Here is a 17,412-nt window from a genome sequence, read left to right as displayed (position 1 = left end):
GTTTTCAGCTAAAAATGTGTGAGTTTGATGTTTGGCATGTAAATGGTTTGTTGTGATCATTTTACATTGGTCACCGTCACTGTTGCTCGGAATGTCGAGAATCAAGTCGCCCCCTGTGTCAGTTTGCTGATATCGCTTCTCGGCCTTTTGGCTAAGATCAAGTGTAGTATCTGTTCTTATCAGTTTAATATCTGATACGTTCCCTATTTGGGGACCATATATTAAATTGATTTTTGGAACTGGGAGATGGAATAGGGGCTTGCTCCGTCCATTCCACGCATTGACCTGGTATTGCAGTACCGCCAGGAGCGGTGCACCCACCTCTGCTGGTCACAATGAATTTGTTGCTGGATGTTTCCATTCTATGTAGTTCCGTGGGAAAACGAAGAAACCCTTTAAGCAGCTGTCGTGTTTCTCAAAGGCTGTCTCTTGTTTTTGAGACTTTCACCGTATACCATGTCATGCTGCGGCTTAAAGGACATTCTTTCATTGAAGAAAGCGTCGTCTTGCTCCGTTATTGAGGGAACATGCGGTGGGTGGTCATATAAATAATGGTTTCAAATATAGATCATATAAATTTCCTATAAAGTTATAATATTGGCGCTTGGCTAATCAAAAACGTAAATAAGTAAAGTTTTGTAAAGGAGTTTGAATTGTTACACCGCTACATGTTCCTGACCACACAAAGAAACAGGAAATGAGTGCTAGAAAGGCGTGGGGCAGGGTCAATTCAATTCTCGCTTTGAATTCTTGTTAGAATTTAAGCAAGGCGTGATGGGAATGTTTTTGCTGACTCTTTTGACCTCATTCACAAATATTTACTTAATGCAAGTCTAAAAGAGACTACTTAAATTAATGTACGTGTCATGCATCATCCAGCGTGTATGTGTGTGCATGCGATCACACGTGCGTTGCAATCGGGCCCGTGACTGAAGATGGTGTGGGTGCTTAACCTTTTGGCCTGGCAATGTGTACATCTCATACTTACCTGGCAGGGGAGATACCATGATCACGAAGGTGGTTCACCCAGGGTGAGGCTCAGCCATTGCACTCCGGCTGTACTGACCCCTGCGAATTCCCCAAATGTGGGAATCTCGACTGCACAATTTCTGACAGTGGGGGACTGCGTTCGCGCTCTCCCCTGATTTCTGATGGTTATGACAATGAAATAAAATCATTCATGTCACTTAGTGAGCACGGTATCATGCTTATTTGTCAACATGCGATAAATAGTTAGCTTCTTTCGCAGTTGACAAATTACTGTCATTCACCTCCACACAAGTGGTGGCGCTAGCAAGTGACAATGTCAATTGGGAAGCAGGAAGTGCGTGTAAACGAAAAGATCTCGGTTTTTTAGTCTGTTTAGGACTGTTTTACATGGTTACACGGCATGAAGTTAGCGCAGAATTCATATTGGTCCGATATGGATCACGTGACAGGCGAGCGATTTCCTAACTTTCTTTTCACTTCGAGGAGGAAAAGCAACACAATTGTCCTCTTACGATCCGCAATACGTTTTATTAGATTCTTGAAATTCGCACGTCGGACTATTTAACCATTTAAGAGCATTGCGATGCCAGTAAATGGAATACTTCTATTGCTGTTTCCAATTGGTCCACTTTGGGTCACATGGACTACAGTACCCAGCAATTGCTCAGCTTTTGTTTCGTTCGCAGGCTGGCAAGCAACACAGTTGGTCTCGTTTTCAGCTAAAAATGTGTGAGTTTGATGTTTGGCATGTAAATGGTTTGTTGTGATCATTTTACATTGGTCACCGTCACTGTTGCTCGGAATGTCGAGAATCAAGTCGCCCCCTGTGTCAGTTTGCTGATATCGCTTCTCGGCCTTTTGGCTAAGATCAAGTGTAGTATCTGTTCTTATCAGTTTAATATCTGATACGTTCCCTATTTGGGGACCATATATTAAATTGATTTTTGGAACTGGGAGATGGAATAGGGGCTTGCTCCGTCCATTCCACGCATCGACCTGGTATTGCAGTACCGCCAGGAGCGGTGCACCCACCTCTGCTGGTCACAATGAATTTGTTGCTGGATGTTTCCATTCTATGTAGTTCTGTGGGAAAACGAAGAAACCCTTTAAGCAGCTGTCGTGTTTCTCAAAGGCTGTCTCTTGTTTTTGAGACTTTCACCGAATACCATGTCATGCTGCGGCTTAAAGGACATTCTTTCATTGAAGAAAGCGTCGTCTTGCTCCGTTATTGAGGGAACATGCGGTGGGTGGTCATATAAATAATGGTTTCAAATATAGATAATATAAATTTCCTATAAAGTTATAATATTGGCGCTTGGCTAATCAAAAACGTAAATAAGTAAAGTTTTGTAAAGGAGTTTGAATTGTTACACCGCTACATGTTCCTGACCACACAAAGAAACAGGAAATGAGTGCTAGAAAGGCGTGGGGCAGGGTCAATTCAATTCTCGCTTTGAATTCTTGTTAGAATTTAAGCAAGGCGTGATGGGAATGTTTTTGCTGATTCTTTTGACCTCATTCACAAATATTTACTTAATGCAAGTCTAAAAGAGACTACTTAAATTAATGTACGTGTCATGCATCATCCAGCGTGTATGTGTGTGCATGCGATCACACGTGCGTTGCAATCGGGCCCGTGACTGAAGATGGTGTGGGTGCTTAACCTTTTGGCCTGGCAATGTGTACATCTCATACTTACCTGGCAAGGGAGATACCATGATCACGAAGGTGGTTCACCCAGGGTGAGGCTCAGCCATTGCACTTCGGCTGTACTGACCCCTGCGAATTCCCCAAATGTGGGAATCTCGACTGCACAATTTCTGACAGTGGGGGACTGCGTTCGCGCTCTCCCCTGATTTCTGATGGTTATGACAATGAAATAAAATCATTCATGTCACTTAGTGAGCACGGTATCATGCTTATTTGTCAACATGCGATAAATAGTTAGCTTCTTTCGCAGTTGACAAATTACTGTCATTCACCTCCACACAAGTGGTGGCGCTAGCAAGTGACAATGTCAATTGGGAAGCAGGAAGTGCGTGTAAACGAAAAGATCTCGGTTTTTTAGTCTGTTTAGGACTGTTTTACATGGTTACACGGCATGAAGTTAGCGCAGAATTCATATTGGTCCGATATGGATCACGTGACAGGCGAGCGATTTCCTAACTTTCTTTTCACTTAGAGGAGGAAAAGCAACACAATTGTCCTCTTACGATCCGCAATACGTTTTATTAGATTCTTGAAATTCGCACGTCGGACTATTTAACCATTTAAGAGCATTGCGATGCCAGTAAATGGAATACTTCTATTGCTGTTTCCAATTGGTCCACTTTGGGTCACATGGACTACAGTACCCAGCAATTGCTCAGCTTTTGTTTCGTTCGCAGGCTGGCAAGCAACACAGTTGGTCTCGTTTTCAGCTAAAAATGTGTGAGTTTGATGTTTGGCATGTAAATGGTTTGTTGTGATCATTTTACATTGGTCACCGTCACTGTTGCTCGGAATGTCGAGAATCAAGTCGCCCCCTGTGTCAGTTTGCTGATATCGCTTCTCGGCCTTTTGGCTAAGATCAAGTGTAGTATCTGTTCTTATCAGTTTAATATCTGATACGTTCCCTATTTGGGGACCATATATTAAATTGATTTTTGGAACTGGGAGATGGAATAGGGGCTTGCTCCGTCCATTCCACGCATCGACCTGGTATTGCAGTACCGCCAGGAGCGGTGCACCCACCTCTGCTGGTCACAATGAATTTGTTGCTGGATGTTTCCATTCTATGTAGTTCTGTGGGAAAACGAAGAAACTCTTTAAGCAGCTGTCGTGTTTCTCAAAGGCTGTCTCTTGTTTTTGAGACTTTCACCGAATACCATGTCATGCTGCGGCTTAAAGGACATTCTTTCATTGAAGAAAGCGTCGTCTTGCTCCGTTATTGAGGGAACATGCGGTGGGTGGTCATATAAATAATGGTTTCAAATATAGATCATATAAATTTCCTATAAAGTTATAATATTGGCGCTTGGCTAATCAAAAACGTAAATAAGTAAAGTTTTGTAAAGGAGTTTGAATTGTTACACCGCTACATGTTCCTGACCACACAAAGAAACAGGAAATGAGTGCTAGAAAGGCGTGGGGCAGGGTCAATTCAATTCTCGCTTTGAATTCTTGTTAGAATTTAAGCAAGGCGTGATGGGAATGTTTTTGCTGACTCTTTTGACCTCATTCACAAATATTTACTTAATGCAAGTCTAAAAGAGACTACTTAAATTAATGTACGTGTCATGCATCATCCAGCGTGTATGTGTGTGCATGCGATCACACGTGCGTTGCAATCGGGCCCGTGACTGAAGATGGTGTGGGTGCTTAACCTTTTGGCCTGGCAATGTGTACATCTCATACTTACCTGGCAGGGGAGATACCATGATCACGAAGGTGGTTCACCCAGGGTGAGGCTCAGCCATTGCACTCCGGCTGTACTGACCCCTGCGAATTCCCCAAATGTGGGAATCTCGACTGCACAATTTCTGACAGTGGGGGACTGCGTTCGCGCTCTCCCCTGATTTCTGATGGTTATGACAATGAAATAAAATCATTCATGTCACTTAGTGAGCACGGTATTATGCTTATTTGTCAACATGCGATAAATAGTTAGCTTCTTTCGCAGTTGACAAATTACTGTCATTCACCTCCACACAAGTGGTGGCGCTAGCAAGTGACAATGTCAATTGGGAAGCAGGAAGTGCGTGTAAACGAAAAGATCTCGGTTTTTTAGTCTGTTTAGGACTGTTTTACATGGTTACACGGCATGAAGTTAGCGCAGAATTCATATTGGTCCGATATGGATCACGTGACAGGCGAGCGATTTCCTAACTTTCTTTTCACTTAGAGGAGGAAAAGCAACACAATTGTCCTCTTACGATCCGCAATACGTTTTATTAGATTCTTGAAATTCGCACGTCGGACTATTTAACCATTTAAGAGCATTGCGATGCCAGTAAATGGAATACTTCTATTGCTGTTTCCAATTGGTCCACTTTGGGTCACATGGACTACAGTACCCAGCAATTGCTCAGCTTTTGTTTCGTTCGCAGGCTGGCAAGCAACACAGTTGGTCTCGTTTTCAGCTAAAAATGTGTGAGTTTGATGTTTGGCATGTAAATGGTTTGTTGTGATCATTTTACATTGGTCACCGTCACTGTTGCTCGGAATGTCGAGAATCAAGTCGCCCCCTGTGTCAGTTTGCTGATATCGCTTCTCGGCCTTTTGGCTAAGATCAAGTGTAGTATCTGTTCTTATCAGTTTAATATCTGATACGTTCCCTATTTGGGGACCATATATTAAATTGATTTTTGGAACTGGGAGATGGAATAGGGGCTTGCTCCGTCCATTCCACGCATCGACCTGGTATTGCAGTACCGCCAGGAGCGGTGCACCCACCTCTGCTGGTCACAATGAATTTGTTGCTGGATGTTTCCATTCTATGTAGTTCTGTGGGAAAACGAAGAAACTCTTTAAGCAGCTGTCGTGTTTCTCAAAGGCTGTCTCTTGTTTTTGAGACTTTCACCGAATACCATGTCATGCTGCGGCTTAAAGGACATTCTTTCATTGAAGAAAGCGTCGTCTTGCTCCGTTATTGAGGGAACATGCGGTGGGTGGTCATATAAATAATGGTTTCAAATATAGATCATATAAATTTCCTATAAAGTTATAATATTGGCGCTTGGCTAATCAAAAACGTAAATAAGTAAAGTTTTGTAAAGGAGTTTGAATTGTTACACCGCTACATGTTCCTGACCACACAAAGAAACAGGAAATGAGTGCTAGAAAGGCGTGGGGCAGGGTCAATTCAATTCTCGCTTTGAATTCTTGTTAGAATTTAAGCAAGGCGTGATGGGAATGTTTTTGCTGACTCTTTTGACCTCATTCACAAATATTTACTTAATGCAAGTCTAAAAGAGACTACTTAAATTAATGTACGTGTCATGCATCATCCAGCGTGTATGTGTGTGCATGCGATCACACGTGCGTTGCAATCGGGCCCGTGACTGAAGATGGTGTGGGTGCTTAACCTTTTGGCCTGGCAATGTGTACATCTCATACTTACCTGGCAGGGGAGATACCATGATCACGAAGGTGGTTCACCCAGGGTGAGGCTCAGCCATTGCACTCCGGCTGTACTGACCCCTGCGAATTCCCCAAATGTGGGAATCTCGACTGCACAATTTCTGACAGTGGGGGACTGCGTTCGCGCTCTCCCCTGATTTCTGATGGTTATGACAATGAAATAAAATCATTCATGTCACTTAGTGAGCACGGTATCATGCTTATTTGTCAACATGCGATAAATAGTTAGCTTCTTTCGCAGTTGACAAATTACTGTCATTCACCTCCACACAAGTGGTGGCGCTAGCAAGTGACAATGTCAATTGGGAAGCAGGAAGTGCGTGTAAACGAAAAGATCTCGGTTTTTTAGTCTGTTTAGGACTGTTTTACATGGTTACACGGCATGAAGTTAGCGCAGAATTCATATTGGTCCGATATGGATCACGTGACAGGCGAGCGATTTCCTAACTTTCTTTTCACTTAGAGGAGGAAAAGCAACACAATTGTCCTCTTACGATCCGCAATACGTTTTATTAGATTCTTGAAATTCGCACGTCGGACTATTTAACCATTTAAGAGCATTGCGATGCCAGTAAATGGAATACTTCTATTGCTGTTTCCAATTGGTCCACTTTGGGTCACATGGACTACAGTACCCAGCAATTGCTCAGCTTTTGTTTCGTTCGCAGGCTGGCAAGCAACACAGTTGGTCTCGTTTTCAGCTAAAAATGTGTGAGTTTGATGTTTGGCATGTAAATGGTTTGTTGTGATCATTTTACATTGGTCACCGTCACTGTTGCTCGGAATGTCGAGAATCAAGTCGCCCCCTGTGTCAGTTTGCTGATATCGCTTCTCGGCCTTTTGGCTAAGATCAAGTGTAGTATCTGTTCTTATCAGTTTAATATCTGATACGTTCCCTATTTGGGGACCATATATTAAATTGATTTTTGGAACTGGGAGATGGAATAGGGGCTTGCTCCGTCCATTCCACGCATCGACCTGGTATTGCAGTACCGCCAGGAGCGGTGCACCCACCTCTGCTGGTCACAATGAATTTGTTGCTGGATGTTTCCATTCTATGTAGTTCTGTGGGAAAACAAAGAAACCCTTTAAGCAGCTGTCGTGTTTCAAAGGCTGTCTCTTGTTTTTGAGACTTTCACCGAATACCATGTCATGCTGCGGCTTAAAGGACATTCTTTCATTGAAGAAAGCGTTGTCTTGCTCCGTTATTGAGGGAACATGCGGTGGGTGGTCATATAAATAATGGTTTCAAATATAGATAATATAAATTTCCTATAAAGTTATAATATTGGCGCTTGGCTAATCAAAAACGTAAATAAGTAAAGTTTTGTAAAGGAGTTTGAATTGTTACACCGCTACATGTTCCTGACCACACAAAGAAACAGGAAATGAGTGCTAGAAAGGCGTGGGGCAGGGTCAATTCAATTCTCGCTTTGAATTCTTGTTAGAATTTAAGCAAGGCGTGATGGGAATGTTTTTGCTGACTCTTTTGACCTCATTCACAAATATTTACTTAATGCAAGTCTAAAAGAGACTACTTAAATTAATGTACGTGTCATGCATCATCCAGCGTGTATGTGTGTGCATGCGATCACACGTGCGTTGCAATCGGGCCCGTGACTGAAGATGGTGTGGGTGCTTAACCTTTTGGCCTGGCAATGTGTACATCTCATACTTACCTGGCAGGGGAGATACCATGATCACGAAGGTGGTTCACCCAGGGTGAGGCTCAGCCATTGCACTCCGGCTGTACTGACCCCTGCGAATTCCCCAAATGTGGGAATCTCGACTGCACAATTTCTGACAGTGGGGGACTGCGTTCGCGCTCTCCCCTGATTTCTGATGGTTATGACAATGAAATAAAATCATTCATGTCACTTAGTGAGCACGGTATCATGCTTATTTGTCAACATGCGATAAATAGCTTCTTTCGCAGTTGACAAATTACTGTCATTCACCTCCACACAAGTGGTGGCGCTAGCAAGTGACAATGTCAATTGGGAAGCAGGAAGTGCGTGTAAACGAAAAGATCTCGGTTTTTTAGTCTGTTTAGGACTGTTTTACATGGTTACACGGCATGAAGTTAGCGCAGAATTCATATTGGTCCGATATGGATCACGTGACAGGCGAGCGATTTCCTAACTTTCTTTTCACTTAGAGGAGGAAAAGCAACACAATTGTCCTCTTACGATCCGCAATACGTTTTATTAGATTCTTGAAATTCGCACGTCGGACTATTTAACCATTTAAGAGCATTGCGATGCCAGTAAATGGAATACTTCTATTGCTGTTTCCAATTGGTCCACTTTGGGTCACATGGACTACAGTACCCAGCAATTGCTCAGCTTTTGTTTCGTTCGCAGGCTGGCAAGCAACACAGTTGGTCTCGTTTTCAGCTAAAAATGTGTGAGTTTGATGTTTGGCATGTAAATGGTTTGTTGTGATCATTTTACATTGGTCACCGTCACTGTTGCTCGGAATGTCGAGAATCAAGTCGCCCCCTGTGTCAGTTTGCTGATATCGCTTCTCGGCCTTTTGGCTAAGATCAAGTGTAGTATCTGTTCTTATCAGTTTAATATCTGATACGTTCCCTATTTGGGGACCATATATTAAATTGATTTTTGGAACTGGGAGATGGAATAGGGGCTTGCTCCGTCCATTCCACGCATCGACCTGGTATTGCAGTACCGCCAGGAGCGGTGCACCCACCTCTGCTGGTCACAATGAATTTGTTGCTGGATGTTTCCATTCTATGTAGTTCTGTGGGAAAACGAAGAAACCCTTTAAGCAGCTGTCGTGTTTCTCAAAGGCTGTCTCTCGTTTTTGAGACTTTCACCGAATACCATGTCATGCTGCGGCTTAAAGGACATTCTTTCATTGAAGAAAGCGTCGTCTTGCTCCGTTATTGAGGGAACATGCGGTGGGTGGTCATATAAATAATGGTTTCAAATATAGATCATATAAATTTCCTATAAAGTTATAATATTGGCGCTTGGCTAATCAAAAACGTAAATAAGTAAAGTTTTGTAAAGGAGTTTGAATTGTTACACCGCTACATGTTCCTGACCACACAAAGAAACAGGAAATGAGTGCTAGAAAGGCGTGGGGCCGGGTCAATTCAATTCTCGCTTTGAATTCTTGTTAGAATTTAAGCAAGGCGTGATGGGAATGTTTTTGCTGATTCTTTTGACCTCATTCACAAATATTTACTTCATGCAAGTCTAAAAGAGACTACTTAAATTAATGTATGTGTCATGCATCATCCAGCGTGTATGTGTGTGCATGCGATCACACGTGCGTTGCAATCGGGCCCGTGACTGAAGATGGTGTGGGTGCTTAACCTTTTGGCCTGGCAATGTGTACATCTCATACTTACCTGGCAGGGGAGATACCATGATCACGAAGGTGGTTCACCCAGGATGAGGCTCAGCCATTGCACTTCGGCTGTACTGACCCCTGCGAATTCCCCAAATGTGGGAATCTCGACTGCACAATTTCTGACAGTGGGGGACTGCGTTCGCGCTCTCCCCTGATTTCTGATGGTTATGACAATGAAATAAAATCATTCATGTCACTTAGTGAGCACGGTATCATGCTTATTTGTCAACATGCGATAAATAGTTAGCTTCTTTCGCAGTTGACAAATTACTGTCATTCACCTCCACACAAGTGGTGGCGCTATCAAGTGACAATGTCAATTGGGAAGCAGGAAGTGCGTGTAAACGAAAAGATCTCGGTTTTTTAGTCTGTTTAGGACTGTTTTACATGGTTACACGGCATGAAGTTAGCGCAGAATTCATATTGGTCCGATATGGATCACGTGACAGGCGAGCGATTTCCTAACTTTCTTTTCACTTAGAGGAGGAAAAGCAACACAATTGTCCTCTTACGATCCGCAATACGTTTTATTAGATTCTTGAAATTCGCACGTCGGACTATTTAACCATTTAAGAGCATTGCGATGCCAGTAAATGGAATACTTCTATTGCTGTTTCCAATTGGTCCACTTTGGGTCACATGGACTACAGTACCCAGCAATTGCTCAGCTTTTGTTTCGTTCGCAGGCTGGCAAGCAACACAGTTGGTCTCGTTTTCAGCTAAAAATGTGTGAGTTTGATGTTTGGCATGTAAATGGTTTGTTGTGATCATTTTACATTGGTCACCGTCACTGTTGCTCGGAATGTCGAGAATCAAGTCGCCCCCTGTGTCAGTTTGCTGATATCGCTTCTCGGCCTTTTGGCTAAGATCAAGTGTAGTATCTGTTCTTATCAGTTTAATATCTGATACGTTCCCTATTTGGGGACCATATATTAAATTGATTTTTGGAACTGGGAGATGGAATAGGGGCTTGCTCCGTCCATTCCACGCATCGACCTGGTATTGCAGTACCGCCAGGAGCGGTGCACCCACCTCTGCTGGTCACAATGAATTTGTTGCTGGATGTTTCCATTCTATGTAGTTCTGTGGGAAAACGAAGAAACTCTTTAAGCAGCTGTCGTGTTTCTCAAAGGCTGTCTCTTGTTTTTGAGACTTTCACCGAATACCATGTCATGCTGCGGCTTAAAGGACATTCTTTCATTGAAGAAAGCGTCGTCTTGCTCCGTTATTGAGGGAACATGCGGTGGGTGGTCATATAAATAATGGTTTCAAATATAGATCATATAAATTTCCTATAAAGTTATAATATTGGCGCTTGGCTAATCAAAAACGTAAATAAGTAAAGTTTTGTAAAGGAGTTTGAATTGTTACACCGCTACATGTTCCTGACCACACAAAGAAACAGGAAATGAGTGCTAGAAAGGCGTGGGGCAGGGTCAATTCAATTCTCGCTTTGAATTCTTGTTAGAATTTAAGCAAGGCGTGATGGGAATGTTTTTGCTGACTCTTTTGACCTCATTCACAAATATTTACTTAATGCAAGTCTAAAAGAGACTACTTAAATTAATGTACGTGTCATGCATCATCCAGCGTGTATGTGTGTGCATGCGATCACACGTGCGTTGCAATCGGGCCCGTGACTGAAGATGGTGTGGGTGCTTAACCTTTTGGCCTGGCAATGTGTACATCTCATACTTACCTGGCAGGGGAGATACCATGATCACGAAGGTGGTTCACCCAGGGTGAGGCTCAGCCATTGCACTCCGGCTGTACTGACCCCTGCGAATTCCCCAAATGTGGGAATCTCGACTGCACAATTTCTGACAGTGGGGGACTGCGTTCGCGCTCTCCCCTGATTTCTGATGGTTATGACAATGAAATAAAATCATTCATGTCACTTAGTGAGCACGGTATCATGCTTATTTGTCAACATGCGATAAATAGTTAGCTTCTTTCGCAGTTGACAAATTACTGTCATTCACCTCCACACAAGTGGTGGCGCTAGCAAGTGACAATGTCAATTGGGAAGCAGGAAGTGCGTGTAAACGAAAAGATCTCGGTTTTTTAGTCTGTTTAGGACTGTTTTACATGGTTACACGGCATGAAGTTAGCGCAGAATTCATATTGGTCCGATATGGATCACGTGACAGGCGAGCGATTTCCTAACTTTCTTTTCACTTAGAGGAGGAAAAGCAACACAATTGTCCTCTTACGATCCGCAATACGTTTTATTAGATTCTTGAAATTCGCACGTCGGACTATTTAACCATTTAAGAGCATTGCGATGCCAGTAAATGGAATACTTCTATTGCTGTTTCCAATTGGTCCACTTTGGGTCACATGGACTACAGTACCCAGCAATTGCTCAGCTTTTGTTTCGTTCGCAGGCTGGCAAGCAACACAGTTGGTCTCGTTTTCAGCTAAAAATGTGTGAGTTTGATGTTTGGCATGTAAATGGTTTGTTGTGATCATTTTACATTGGTCACCGTCACTGTTGCTCGGAATGTCGAGAATCAAGTCGCCCCCTGTGTCAGTTTGCTGATATCGCTTCTCGGCCTTTTGGCTAAGATCAAGTGTAGTATCTGTTCTTATCAGTTTAATATCTGATACGTTCCCTATTTGGGGACCATATATTAAATTGATTTTTGGAACTGGGAGATGGAATAGGGGCTTGCTCCGTCCATTCCACGCATCGACCTGGTATTGCAGTACCGCCAGGAGCGGTGCACCCACCTCTGCTGGTCACAATGAATTTGTTGCTGGATGTTTCCATTCTATGTAGTTCTGTGGGAAAACAAAGAAACCCTTTAAGCAGCTGTCGTGTTTCAAAGGCTGTCTCTTGTTTTTGAGACTTTCACCGAATACCATGTCATGCTGCGGCTTAAAGGACATTCTTTCATTGAAGAAAGCGTTGTCTTGCTCCGTTATTGAGGGAACATGCGGTGGGTGGTCATATAAATAATGGTTTCAAATATAGATAATATAAATTTCCTATAAAGTTATAATATTGGCGCTTGGCTAATCAAAAACGTAAATAAGTAAAGTTTTGTAAAGGAGTTTGAATTGTTACACCGCTACATGTTCCTGACCACACAAAGAAACAGGAAATGAGTGCTAGAAAGGCGTGGGGCAGGGTCAATTCAATTCTCGCTTTGAATTCTTGTTAGAATTTAAGCAAGGCGTGATGGGAATGTTTTTGCTGACTCTTTTGACCTCATTCACAAATATTTACTTAATGCAAGTCTAAAAGAGACTACTTAAATTAATGTACGTGTCATGCATCATCCAGCGTGTATGTGTGTGCATGCGATCACACGTGCGTTGCAATCGGGCCCGTGACTGAAGATGGTGTGGGTGCTTAACCTTTTGGCCTGGCAATGTGTACATCTCATACTTACCTGGCAGGGGAGATACCATGATCACGAAGGTGGTTCACCCAGGGTGAGGCTCAGCCATTGCACTCCGGCTGTACTGACCCCTGCGAATTCCCCAAATGTGGGAATCTCGACTGCACAATTTCTGACAGTGGGGGACTGCGTTCGCGCTCTCCCCTGATTTCTGATGGTTATGACAATGAAATAAAATCATTCATGTCACTTAGTGAGCACGGTATCATGCTTATTTGTCAACATGCGATAAATAGCTTCTTTCGCAGTTGACAAATTACTGTCATTCACCTCCACACAAGTGGTGGCGCTAGCAAGTGACAATGTCAATTGGGAAGCAGGAAGTGCGTGTAAACGAAAAGATCTCGGTTTTTTAGTCTGTTTAGGACTGTTTTACATGGTTACACGGCATGAAGTTAGCGCAGAATTCATATTGGTCCGATATGGATCACGTGACAGGCGAGCGATTTCCTAACTTTCTTTTCACTTAGAGGAGGAAAAGCAACACAATTGTCCTCTTACGATCCGCAATACGTTTTATTAGATTCTTGAAATTCGCACGTCGGACTATTTAACCATTTAAGAGCATTGCGATGCCAGTAAATGGAATACTTCTATTGCTGTTTCCAATTGGTCCACTTTGGGTCACATGGACTACAGTACCCAGCAATTGCTCAGCTTTTGTTTCGTTCGCAGGCTGGCAAGCAACACAGTTGGTCTCGTTTTCAGCTAAAAATGTGTGAGTTTGATGTTTGGCATGTAAATGGTTTGTTGTGATCATTTTACATTGGTCACCGTCACTGTTGCTCGGAATGTCGAGAATCAAGTCGCCCCCTGTGTCAGTTTGCTGATATCGCTTCTCGGCCTTTTGGCTAAGATCAAGTGTAGTATCTGTTCTTATCAGTTTAATATCTGATACGTTCCCTATTTGGGGACCATATATTAAATTGATTTTTGGAACTGGGAGATGGAATAGGGGCTTGCTCCGTCCATTCCACGCATCGACCTGGTATTGCAGTACCGCCAGGAGCGGTGCACCCACCTCTGCTGGTCACAATGAATTTGTTGCTGGATGTTTCCATTCTATGTAGTTCTGTGGGAAAACGAAGAAACCCTTTAAGCAGCTGTCGTGTTTCTCAAAGGCTGTCTCTCGTTTTTGAGACTTTCACCGAATACCATGTCATGCTGCGGCTTAAAGGACATTCTTTCATTGAAGAAAGCGTCGTCTTGCTCCGTTATTGAGGGAACATGCGGTGGGTGGTCATATAAATAATGGTTTCAAATATAGATCATATAAATTTCCTATAAAGTTATAATATTGGCGCTTGGCTAATCAAAAACGTAAATAAGTAAAGTTTTGTAAAGGAGTTTGAATTGTTACACCGCTACATGTTCCTGACCACACAAAGAAACAGGAAATGAGTGCTAGAAAGGCGTGGGGCCGGGTCAATTCAATTCTCGCTTTGAATTCTTGTTAGAATTTAAGCAAGGCGTGATGGGAATGTTTTTGCTGATTCTTTTGACCTCATTCACAAATATTTACTTCATGCAAGTCTAAAAGAGACTACTTAAATTAATGTATGTGTCATGCATCATCCAGCGTGTATGTGTGTGCATGCGATCACACGTGCGTTGCAATCGGGCCCGTGACTGAAGATGGTGTGGGTGCTTAACCTTTTGGCCTGGCAATGTGTACATCTCATACTTACCTGGCAGGGGAGATACCATGATCACGAAGGTGGTTCACCCAGGATGAGGCTCAGCCATTGCACTTCGGCTGTACTGACCCCTGCGAATTCCCCAAATGTGGGAATCTCGACTGCACAATTTCTGACAGTGGGGGACTGCGTTCGCGCTCTCCCCTGATTTCTGATGGTTATGACAATGAAATAAAATCATTCATGTCACTTAGTGAGCACGGTATCATGCTTATTTGTCAACATGCGATAAATAGTTAGCTTCTTTCGCAGTTGACAAATTACTGTCATTCACCTCCACACAAGTGGTGGCGCTATCAAGTGACAATGTCAATTGGGAAGCAGGAAGTGCGTGTAAACGAAAAGATCTCGGTTTTTTAGTCTGTTTAGGACTGTTTTACATGGTTACACGGCATGAAGTTAGCGCAGAATTCATATTGGTCCGATATGGATCACGTGACAGGCGAGCGATTTCCTAACTTTCTTTTCACTTAGAGGAGGAAAAGCAACACAATTGTCCTCTTACGATCCGCAATACGTTTTATTAGATTCTTGAAATTCGCACGTCGGACTATTTAACCATTTAAGAGCATTGCGATGCCAGTAAATGGAATACTTCTATTGCTGTTTCCAATTGGTCCACTTTGGGTCACATGGACTACAGTACCCAGCAATTGCTCAGCTTTTGTTTCGTTCGCAGGCTGGCAAGCAACACAGTTGGTCTCGTTTTCAGCTAAAAATGTGTGAGTTTGATGTTTGGCATGTAAATGGTTTGTTGTGATCATTTTACATTGGTCACCGTCACTGTTGCTCGGAATGTCGAGAATCAAGTCGCCCCCTGTGTCAGTTTGCTGATATCGCTTCTCGGCCTTTTGGCTAAGATCAAGTGTAGTATCTGTTCTTATCAGTTTAATATCTGATACGTTCCCTATTTGGGGACCATATATTAAATTGATTTTTGGAACTGGGAGATGGAATAGGGGCTTGCTCCGTCCATTCCACGCATTGACCTGGTATTGCAGTACCGCCAGGAGCGGTGCACCCACCTCTGCTGGTCACAATGAATTTGTTGCTGGATGTTTACATTCTATGTAGTTCTGTGGGAAAACGAAGAAACCCTTTAAGCAGCTGTCGTGTTTCTCAAAGGCTGTCTCTTGTTTTTGAGACTTTCACCGAATACCATGTCATGCTGCGGCTTAAAGGACATTCTTTCATTGAAGAAAGCGTCGTCTTGCTCCGTTATTGAGGGAACATGCGGTGGGTGGTCATATAAATAATGGTTTCAAATATAGATCATATAAATTTCCTATAAAGTTATAATATTGGCGCTTGGCTAATCAAAAACGTAAATAAGTAAAGTTTTGTAAAGGAGTTTGAATTGTTACACCGCTACATGTTCCTGACCACACAAAGAAACAGGAAATGAGTGCTAGAAAGGCGTGGGGCAGGGTCAATTCAATTCTCGCTTTGAATTCTTGTTAGAATTTAAGCAAGGCGTGATGGGAATGTTTTTGCTGATTCTTTTGACCTCATTCACAAATATTTACTTAATGCAAGTCTAAAAGAGACTACTTAAATTAATGTACGTGTCATGCATCATCCAGCGTGTATGTGTGTGCATGCGATCACACGTGCGTTGCAATCGGGCCCGTGACTGAAGATGGTGTGGGTGCTTAACCTTTTGGCCTGGCAATGTGTACATCTCATACTTACCTGGCAGGGGAGATACCATGATCACGAAGGTGGTTCACCCAGGGTGAGACTCAGCCATTGCACTCCGGCTGTACTGACCCCTGCGAATTCCCCAAATGTGGGAATCTCGACTGCACAATTTCTGACAGTGGGGGACTGCGTTCGCGCTCTCCCCTGATTTCTGATGGTAATGACAATGACATAAAATCATTCATGTCACTTAGTGAGCACGGTATCATGCTTATTTGTCAACATGCGATAAATAGTTAGCTTCTTTCGCAGTTGACAAATTACTGTCATTCACCTCCACACAAGTGGTGGCGCTAGCAAGTGACAATGTCAATTGGGAAGCAGGAAGTGCGTGTAAACGAAAAGATCTCGGTTTTTTAGTCTGTTTAGGACTGTTTTACATGGTTACACGGCATGAAGTTAGCGCAGAATTCATATTGGTCCGATATGGATCACGTGACAGGCGAGCGATTTCCTAACTTTCTTTTCACTTAGAGGAGGAAAAGCAACACAATTGTCCTCTTACGATCCGCAATACGTTTTATTAGATTCTTGAAATTCGCACGTCGGACTATTTAACCATTTAAGAGCATTGCGATGCCAGTAAATGGAATACTTCTATTGCTGTTTCCAATTGGTCCACTTTGGGTCACATGGACCACAGTACCCAGCAATTGCTCAGCTTTTGTTTCGTTCGCAGGCTGGCAAGCAACACAGTTGGTCTCGTTTTCAGCTAAAAATGTGTGAGTTTGATGTTTGGCATGTAAATGGTTTGTTGTGATCATTTTACATTGGTCACCGTCACTGTTGCTCGGAATGTCGAGAATCAAGTCGCCCCCTGTGTCAGTTTGCTGATATCGCTTCTCGGCCTTTTGGCTAAGATCAAGTGTAGTATCTGTTCTTATCAGTTTAATATCTGATACGTTCCCTATTTGGGGACCATATATTAAATTGATTTTTGGAACTGGGAGATGGAATAGGGGCTTGCTCCGTCCATTCCACGCATCGACCTGGTATTGCAGTACCGCCAGGAGCGGTGCACCCACCTCTGCTGGTCACAATGAATTTGTTGCTGGATGTTTCCATTCTATGTAGTTCTGTGGGAAAACGAAGAAACCCTTTAAGCAGCTGTCGTGTTT

At 43.0% G+C, this 17,412-nt stretch overlaps 21 non-coding genes across 21 annotated transcripts; all 21 read left to right on the top strand.

Annotated features, from left to right (window-relative positions):
* Positions 1-131: 131 nt before the first annotated feature.
* LOC148334112 (U2 spliceosomal RNA) lies at positions 132-322 on the top strand. Its single transcript, XR_015844469.1, has one exon. It is a non-coding gene; the product is annotated as a U2 spliceosomal RNA (small nuclear RNA).
* Positions 323-980: 658 nt separating this feature from the next.
* Positions 981-1,144, top strand: LOC148334111 (U1 spliceosomal RNA). Its single transcript, XR_015844564.1, has one exon. It is a non-coding gene; the product is annotated as a U1 spliceosomal RNA (small nuclear RNA).
* Positions 1,145-1,832: 688 nt separating this feature from the next.
* LOC148334110 (U2 spliceosomal RNA) lies at positions 1,833-2,023 on the top strand. Its single transcript, XR_015844433.1, has one exon. It is a non-coding gene; the product is annotated as a U2 spliceosomal RNA (small nuclear RNA).
* Positions 2,024-2,681: 658 nt separating this feature from the next.
* LOC148334109 (U1 spliceosomal RNA) lies at positions 2,682-2,845 on the top strand. Its single transcript, XR_015844374.1, has one exon. It is a non-coding gene; the product is annotated as a U1 spliceosomal RNA (small nuclear RNA).
* A 688-nt stretch (positions 2,846-3,533) lies between these two features.
* LOC148334108 (U2 spliceosomal RNA) lies at positions 3,534-3,724 on the top strand. Its single transcript, XR_015844432.1, has one exon. It is a non-coding gene; the product is annotated as a U2 spliceosomal RNA (small nuclear RNA).
* Positions 3,725-4,382: 658 nt separating this feature from the next.
* LOC148334107 (U1 spliceosomal RNA) lies at positions 4,383-4,546 on the top strand. Its single transcript, XR_015844563.1, has one exon. It is a non-coding gene; the product is annotated as a U1 spliceosomal RNA (small nuclear RNA).
* A 688-nt stretch (positions 4,547-5,234) lies between these two features.
* On the top strand, positions 5,235-5,425 carry LOC148334106 (U2 spliceosomal RNA). Its single transcript, XR_015844431.1, has one exon. It is a non-coding gene; the product is annotated as a U2 spliceosomal RNA (small nuclear RNA).
* A 658-nt stretch (positions 5,426-6,083) lies between these two features.
* Positions 6,084-6,247, top strand: LOC148334105 (U1 spliceosomal RNA). Its single transcript, XR_015844562.1, has one exon. It is a non-coding gene; the product is annotated as a U1 spliceosomal RNA (small nuclear RNA).
* Positions 6,248-6,935: 688 nt separating this feature from the next.
* Positions 6,936-7,126, top strand: LOC148334104 (U2 spliceosomal RNA). The gene has a single exon (XR_015844430.1). It is a non-coding gene; the product is annotated as a U2 spliceosomal RNA (small nuclear RNA).
* Positions 7,127-7,782: 656 nt separating this feature from the next.
* On the top strand, positions 7,783-7,946 carry LOC148334103 (U1 spliceosomal RNA). Its single transcript, XR_015844561.1, has one exon. It is a non-coding gene; the product is annotated as a U1 spliceosomal RNA (small nuclear RNA).
* A 684-nt stretch (positions 7,947-8,630) lies between these two features.
* Positions 8,631-8,821, top strand: LOC148334102 (U2 spliceosomal RNA). The gene has a single exon (XR_015844429.1). It is a non-coding gene; the product is annotated as a U2 spliceosomal RNA (small nuclear RNA).
* A 658-nt stretch (positions 8,822-9,479) lies between these two features.
* On the top strand, positions 9,480-9,643 carry LOC148334101 (U1 spliceosomal RNA). The gene has a single exon (XR_015844371.1). It is a non-coding gene; the product is annotated as a U1 spliceosomal RNA (small nuclear RNA).
* A 688-nt stretch (positions 9,644-10,331) lies between these two features.
* Positions 10,332-10,522, top strand: LOC148334100 (U2 spliceosomal RNA). Its single transcript, XR_015844427.1, has one exon. It is a non-coding gene; the product is annotated as a U2 spliceosomal RNA (small nuclear RNA).
* Positions 10,523-11,180: 658 nt separating this feature from the next.
* Positions 11,181-11,344, top strand: LOC148334099 (U1 spliceosomal RNA). Its single transcript, XR_015844559.1, has one exon. It is a non-coding gene; the product is annotated as a U1 spliceosomal RNA (small nuclear RNA).
* A 688-nt stretch (positions 11,345-12,032) lies between these two features.
* Positions 12,033-12,223, top strand: LOC148334098 (U2 spliceosomal RNA). Its single transcript, XR_015844426.1, has one exon. It is a non-coding gene; the product is annotated as a U2 spliceosomal RNA (small nuclear RNA).
* Positions 12,224-12,879: 656 nt separating this feature from the next.
* Positions 12,880-13,043, top strand: LOC148334097 (U1 spliceosomal RNA). Its single transcript, XR_015844558.1, has one exon. It is a non-coding gene; the product is annotated as a U1 spliceosomal RNA (small nuclear RNA).
* A 684-nt stretch (positions 13,044-13,727) lies between these two features.
* Positions 13,728-13,918, top strand: LOC148334096 (U2 spliceosomal RNA). The gene has a single exon (XR_015844425.1). It is a non-coding gene; the product is annotated as a U2 spliceosomal RNA (small nuclear RNA).
* A 658-nt stretch (positions 13,919-14,576) lies between these two features.
* LOC148334095 (U1 spliceosomal RNA) lies at positions 14,577-14,740 on the top strand. The gene has a single exon (XR_015844370.1). It is a non-coding gene; the product is annotated as a U1 spliceosomal RNA (small nuclear RNA).
* Positions 14,741-15,428: 688 nt separating this feature from the next.
* LOC148334094 (U2 spliceosomal RNA) lies at positions 15,429-15,619 on the top strand. Its single transcript, XR_015844468.1, has one exon. It is a non-coding gene; the product is annotated as a U2 spliceosomal RNA (small nuclear RNA).
* A 658-nt stretch (positions 15,620-16,277) lies between these two features.
* On the top strand, positions 16,278-16,441 carry LOC148334093 (U1 spliceosomal RNA). The gene has a single exon (XR_015844376.1). It is a non-coding gene; the product is annotated as a U1 spliceosomal RNA (small nuclear RNA).
* A 688-nt stretch (positions 16,442-17,129) lies between these two features.
* On the top strand, positions 17,130-17,320 carry LOC148334092 (U2 spliceosomal RNA). The gene has a single exon (XR_015844424.1). It is a non-coding gene; the product is annotated as a U2 spliceosomal RNA (small nuclear RNA).
* Positions 17,321-17,412: the final 92 nt, after the last annotated feature.

This window comes from Idiotropiscis lumnitzeri, chromosome 7 (genome assembly GCF_059441095.1).
Source record: "Idiotropiscis lumnitzeri isolate Australia: NSW breed Sydney's pygmy pipehorse chromosome 7, RoL_Ilum_1.0, whole genome shotgun sequence".
NCBI classification, from domain to species: Eukaryota; Metazoa; Chordata; class Actinopteri; order Syngnathiformes; family Syngnathidae; genus Idiotropiscis; species Idiotropiscis lumnitzeri.
This window is presented reverse-complemented; position numbering and strand designations above follow the sequence as displayed.